Source organism: Haematobia irritans, chromosome 4 (genome assembly GCF_050003625.1).
Source record: "Haematobia irritans isolate KBUSLIRL chromosome 4, ASM5000362v1, whole genome shotgun sequence".
Lineage (NCBI taxonomy): Eukaryota > Metazoa > Arthropoda > Insecta > Diptera > Muscidae > Haematobia > Haematobia irritans.
Genome location: NC_134400.1, coordinates 203,974,610 through 203,981,015, shown reverse-complemented (window position 1 = coordinate 203,981,015; position 6,406 = coordinate 203,974,610). Strand labels below are relative to the sequence as shown.

Sequence of the window (6,406 nt, the reverse complement as noted above, 5' to 3'; positions counted from 1 at the left end):
GCGTACCACTCCATGGCCTTTTTACCGTAATGGCAAGATGCCAAATCCGGCCAAAACAGTACGGAACAACCGTGTTTCTTCAGGAAAGGCAGCAGACGTTTATTCAAACACTCTTTCACGTAAATTTCTTGGTCGACAGTCCCGGAAGCTATGAAAATGCTGCTTTGCAAGCCACAGGTACAGATGGCTTGCCAAACCAGATATTTCTTTGCGAACTTTGCCAGTTTTAGGTGCTTGAAAATATCTGCTACCTTTCCCCTTCCTTTTGCCGTATAAAACTCCTGTCCCGGAAGCTGCTTGTAGTCGGCTTTGACGTAGGTTTCGTCGTCCATTACCACGCAGTCAAACTTCGTCAGCATCGTCGTGTACAGCCTCCGGGATCGCGCTTTGGCCGTCGTATTTTGTTTATCATCGCGATTTGGAGTCACTACCTTCTTGTAAGTCGATAGTCCGGCTCGTTTTTTGGCTCGATGACGATACACCCAGCTTATTTGCGGCATCTCGGAGAGATAGGTTAGGGTTTCGCTTGAAACTACCGGCAACTCTCTTTGTCGTCTCAGCGGCTTCCGGTTTTCGATTTCCCCATGACCCAGACTTCCTGGCTGTCGACAAACGTTCCCCAAACACTTAATTTACATTTGTAACGGTTTGATATGCTGCTCTTCTTGCTTGGACGGCATTTTGACAACTGAAGAGTGAATTCCAAAATCAAAATAGGAGCAACATTCTACACACATACCTTCAAAATGAGGGGTGTTCAGGTTTTTTAAATGCAAAATTGAAAGAAATACGTCAAGTTTATATTGACCAAATTTTGACCGTATCACCCTTTAGGTCCATATCGGTCTATACACTAATAGAAAAAATTACGTTTCACAATCGTGAACGGACGTTGTCAAAATGAAACGGAAACGTTCACAAAAAATCAAAACGGAATGTTCACGATTTCGTCCACGGGCGTTCACGATTTCATGAACGGCAGTTGTTTTTCTTTGGCCATGAAAAGTTTTAAAATAATCGTTAGACGTTGTTATGGCAACTCCGCCGTTGGTGCAATGTGCAAAGGCGACTGTTAACGCGTATCGTGCAGGCAACACAGGTTCGAGTCACGGTAGCGAAAATATTTTTTTTAATTTTGTTTATAAATTCGTAACCGTTACGTTACATTGACAACGTATGCCCAATAAACACACCCAATAAACACAAACGTTTGAAAAATACTAAAATTCAATAATTTTTCAAACATTTTTTCAAAGGATTAGGGTAATATTCAAGTTGAGAAATTGTTGAGAAAATCGCGTTCTCAACAAAAAACAGACATTACCCTCAATAGTAAAATTCAACACAATAGCAATAATTTCTCAATTGTAATCCTCAAATTGAAATGCATCGCTACTCAATAATTTCTCAAACAGTTTTCAATGTGAGAAAAATAAAAAACTAGCATTGTTGCGAATACTTTCAAACCACAATTTGTATGAAAGTCAATCCTAGTTCTAACTGAAAGTCAATACTATTTTCTAGGGATTTTGTTTTATTTTATTATTTTTTCGTTAACAAATATAATAATCTTAAAAATAACATTAATAATATATGAAAATAATAATATTATACCAATCAAAATGTAATTATCTTATTAAACGTATTAATAAATAAAACTATGAATACAACTTTAAATATCTTAAACATTTTTACATGTATAATTCCATTTCCTCCATAATGTTGGTGTCATTAATATGCTGGTAATTTGAAATAATTACTATCGAGGAACTTGCTGGCTTGTGTGTTAGAATAGATTCCAGCAAGAGGAAATCACAAAATATCAAACTGATGACGGGATGTAAATTGATGTAATGCACATTTTCATCCAGAAGTTCTTGATATAGGAATTGTTGCACTTTGTTTTAATTGGTTGCACTTTGTAAGTTTTCTGAAAACTTTTCTTTGTTGTTTCCTTCATCGGTTTTTCATCGGCCAACATCTTCCAAGAATATACCATTCAATGATTTTAGTTTTCTGCAAAACAATCGAGTTTTGTGATTTCCATTATGTTTTCATTTCACTTTTTATTTTGACTTACCAATTTGTATTTCTTCCAACTGACCACGTACTTCGTGATTTCCTCAAGAACGTTGGTGTTACAAAATTGTTGTTATTAAAATACTGGCAATTTTCAGGAACTTGATGACCAGATAATTGGAATAAATTTCCAGCAATTTCAATTCACAAAATAACAAATTAAACCGATGATGCACATTTTCATCCAGAAGTTCTTGATATAGGAATTGTTGCACTTTGTTTTAGTTGGTTGCACTTTGTAAGTTTTCTGAAAACTTTTCTTTGTTGTTTCCTTCATCGGTTTTTCATCGGCCAACATCTTCCAAGAATATACCATTCAATGATTTTAGTTTTCTGCAAAACAATCGAGTTTTGTGATTTCCATTATGTTTTCATTTCACTTTTTATTTTGACTTACCAATTTGTATTTCTTCCAACTGACCAGGTACTTCGTGATTTCCTCAAGAACGTTGGTATTACAAAATTGTTGTTATTAAAATACTGGCAATTTTCAGGAACTTGATGGCCAGATAATTGGAATAAATTTCCAGCAATTTCAATTCACAAAATAACAAATTAAACCGATGATGCGATATAAATTAAACTATCGATGTGATGCGAATTATCATCCAGTAGTTGTTGATATGGAAAAGCATAAATACCAAGTTTTTTTGGTTGCACTTTGATTTATGGAAACTTTCTCTTCTCGATAAGCCACTACCATTTTTCATCGGCCAGCCTCTTAATGTGTCCAAAAATCAGCATCCAAATATTTTAGTTGTCTGCAAAGAGATTTGAGTTTAGTGACTTCCTTAAAGTTTTCATTTCGTGTTTTAGTTTTACTTACCAATTATTATAAGCAATTTCAATTGATTATTAAAAAATTTCCACATTTTTGTATTTCTTCCACGAACTTTGTTGTCCAAAGTAGTATTGAAAACCATGTGGTTTTTTCGTTGCATTTCAGGGTAGTGTTTTGTCAAAGTTTTCTCCAATTATCTTCAACACATTTTCAAAGTTTTCGTCAACATTTTGCCAAATTGGTTGTAATTCGCAAACAATTTGAAGATGAATTGAAGATGAGCTTTTTCAAGTCAAGTTGAATTTATGTTGAAAATGATATTTACCCTCAAACTGAAGAGGTGTTGCATTTGAAAAACGCTCATCCTGTGTTTATTGGGCAGGATGAGCTTTTTTCAAATGCAGCAGCTTTTCAGTTTGAGGGTAAATATAATTTTCAACTTGACTTGAAATAGCTCATCTTCAATACATCTTCAAATTGTTTGCGAATTACTTCCAATTTGCCAAAATGTTGACGAAATCTTTGAAAAGTTGTTGAAGATAATATGAGTAAACTTTGACAAAACACTACCCTAAAATGCAACGAAAAAACCATGTGGTTTTCAATACTTATTTGTGCAACGAAGTTCGTGGTCAATTGCAAGAAATAAAAAATGGAAAATTTTAGACAAATAACCAAATAGTTTATAAAAATAGGTAAGTGAAAATAAAAAATGAAATAAAACTTTAAGGAAGTCACTAAATGTATATCTCTTTGCAGAAAACTAAAATTATGGATTCTACGCTCTTGAAAACATTAAAAAGCTGACCGATGAAAAAATGGTGGACAATTAACTGGAACTGCTTCAAATAGTTTATAATAATTGGTACGGCAATATGAAAAATTAAATCAAAACTTTAGAGAATTCACTAAATTTAAATCTCTTTGCAGAAAACCAAAATCTTTGGATGCTACATTCTTGCAAACATTAAGAAGCTGACCAATGAAAAATGAGTGGCTTATCGACAAGAAAAAGTTTCGAGAAACATTACAAGTGCAACCAATTAAAATTGTTAAAAACAACAAATTGTTGAAATCAACAACTTCTGGATGAAAATGGGCATCACATCATCAGTTTAATTCATATGCTATTATCAGTTTAAAATGGATATTTTGTGAATTCCTTCTGCTGGAAATCAATTCTAACACGCGGTCCAGTACGTTCCTAATTTCAACTTGCTCGCATGTTAATAAAAGGAAAGAACCAAAAGGATGGAAATCGAATTATCAATGCAAAAGTGTTTACTAATAATGTTTAAGATATTTAAAGTTTTGTTTGTTCTTTTTTGTTCTTATTTATTGATATGTTTAATAAGATTATTATTTATCAATTGGTATTGTAGTGTATTATGTAGTATAGTGTATTATATATTTTATTTTGATGAAAATGAATAAATTATACAAAATTCATAGAATTTTGGTTTTGACTTTCAATTTGAAGTGGGGATATCATTCATACAAATTTAGGTTGAAAAGTATTTGCAACGATGTTAATTTTGAATTTGTCTCGCATCGAAAATTGTTTGACAAATTATTGTGTAGCGATGCATTTCAATTTGAGGATAACACTTGAGATATTATTGCTAATGTGTTGAATTTCACTGTTGAGGGCAATGTCTGTTTTTTGTTGAGAACGCGATTTTCTCAACAATTTCTCAACTTGAATATTACCCTAATCCTTTGAAAAAATGTTTGAAAAATTGTTGAAATTTAGCATTTTTCAAACGTTTGTGTTTATTGGGATGGTGTCATTTTTACGTTGTCGGATTGACCCCATCTGTTCTCAGTTTGACAACACATGTGTGTTGACTCACTTTCATGAACGGATCGTTTCGAAATGACTACGCCGTTCATGATTTTTTCTATGGGTGTAGTTATATATTGCCATTAGATAAATCGATCCCCAATCACACAAAAATTGGTTCATAATTGTATATAGCCCCCATATAAGCGACCCCCATATTTCTATTGTGGCTCTCTACGTATTGTCTAATACATACCACGTATGGACTAACTCACAATTTAGAAAACGATGTTAAGAAGTTTTTGGATACTACAACCCAAGTAATTCGATTGTCGATGACAGTCTTTCGTAGAAGTTTCTACGCAATCCATGGTGGAGGGTACATAAGATTCGGCCTGGCCGAACTTACGGCCGTATATACTTGTTCCCTTCTCAAGATAATCGATAAAAATTATTCCGTACGCATCCCAAAAAACAGAGGCCATTACTTTGCCTGCGGACTTCGGAGACGGTTCACCGGTCGCTGTCCACTCAGCCGACTGTCGACTGGACTCAGAAGTGTAGTGATGGAGCCATGTTTCATCCATTGTCACATATCAACGGAAAAACACATTTGAAGGTTGGTACTATATAAAAATAATATGCATTTAATAACAGCGACGCCATCTATGTGTCAGACCGGGGACTTATCAGCCAACCTGTTATATATCACAATTTAATTTCATGAAAAATTTAATACGGCAACACTAATTTGTAATGATGTCAATTTCTTACTACCGTTATTTTCATCAACACCATTGCAAGTGCTCTCTCTCCCTCTCTCAATTCTGGCGAAAAATTCCCAGTGTATACAAAATAATCCCTAAATTCATTCGTACCGAAGCAAATTTTGTTGCCTTTACCATATGTATGAAACACAGGAATATGCATAGCCTAACCCGTACGCACCAGCAGCAGCAACAACATGCGTGTGTCTCAAATGTGTCTGTGTCTATGACACACGGTTAAGTTTATTTTATTTATAGTCATCGGATCCTCGAGAAAAAATTCAACGAAAAGGGCGGAAGGTATGGGCACTACGCACCACATGTATAAATACGTACCAATATAGCACATACGTATTTTATGTAGGAGAGGTGGGCATAACATTTCTTATTTTAGCATTTTTATTTGTAGAGGACAACTCCTCAGAAAAAAATTGCGTGGAGAGGGAGAGTGGGAGATTTCTTTATCTGTTCAACAATTGATCTTTAGATGAGACTTTGTATTAACATTGCAGCATTGTATATCTGGTAAAAAGTTCATGTACTTAATCTGCTGTGTGTGTATTGATCAATGGTGTCTTCTAATTGTATATGACTTTAATAAATTGCTAAAGATTAATAAGAAATATAGCATATTGAAATTCTAAATTACGCTAAACAAAGCAACATATAGTAGAACGAAATGGTAAAGCAGTGTATTGTATAGGCAAAAGAATGTGGAAGGGATAATTTGTTCCAAATTTTGGGGGGTGTAAGAGAGAGTCGAGTATAGGTTAACCCATTAACGCCCAATATGGGAGTCGCTTATATGGGGGCTATATACGATTTTGAACTTGATATGGACCAATTTTTGTGTGATAGGAAATCGCTTTATCTGAGGGATATATATAACTATAGACCGATATGGCATGGTTTTTAACGACCATATACTAGCACAATGTACCAAATTTCAACTGACTCGGATGAAATTTGCTCCTCCAAGAGGCTCCAAAACCAAAT

General features: G+C 34.3%; 2 long non-coding RNA genes across 2 annotated transcripts; one reads left to right on the top strand and one right to left on the bottom strand.

Annotated features, from left to right (window-relative positions):
* Positions 1–1,516: 1,516 nt before the first annotated feature.
* Positions 1,517–3,227, bottom strand: LOC142234074 (uncharacterized). Its single transcript, XR_012721553.1, has 4 exons — positions 2,906–3,227; positions 2,477–2,840; positions 2,081–2,412; positions 1,517–2,016 (listed from the first exon to the last, which is right to left on the bottom strand). It is a non-coding gene; the product is annotated as an uncharacterized LOC142234074 (long non-coding RNA).
* A 192-nt stretch (positions 3,228–3,419) lies between these two features.
* LOC142234482 (uncharacterized) lies at positions 3,420–3,892 on the top strand. The gene is made up of 3 exons (XR_012721632.1): positions 3,420–3,555; positions 3,620–3,725; positions 3,791–3,892. It is a non-coding gene; the product is annotated as an uncharacterized LOC142234482 (long non-coding RNA).
* Positions 3,893–6,406: the final 2,514 nt, after the last annotated feature.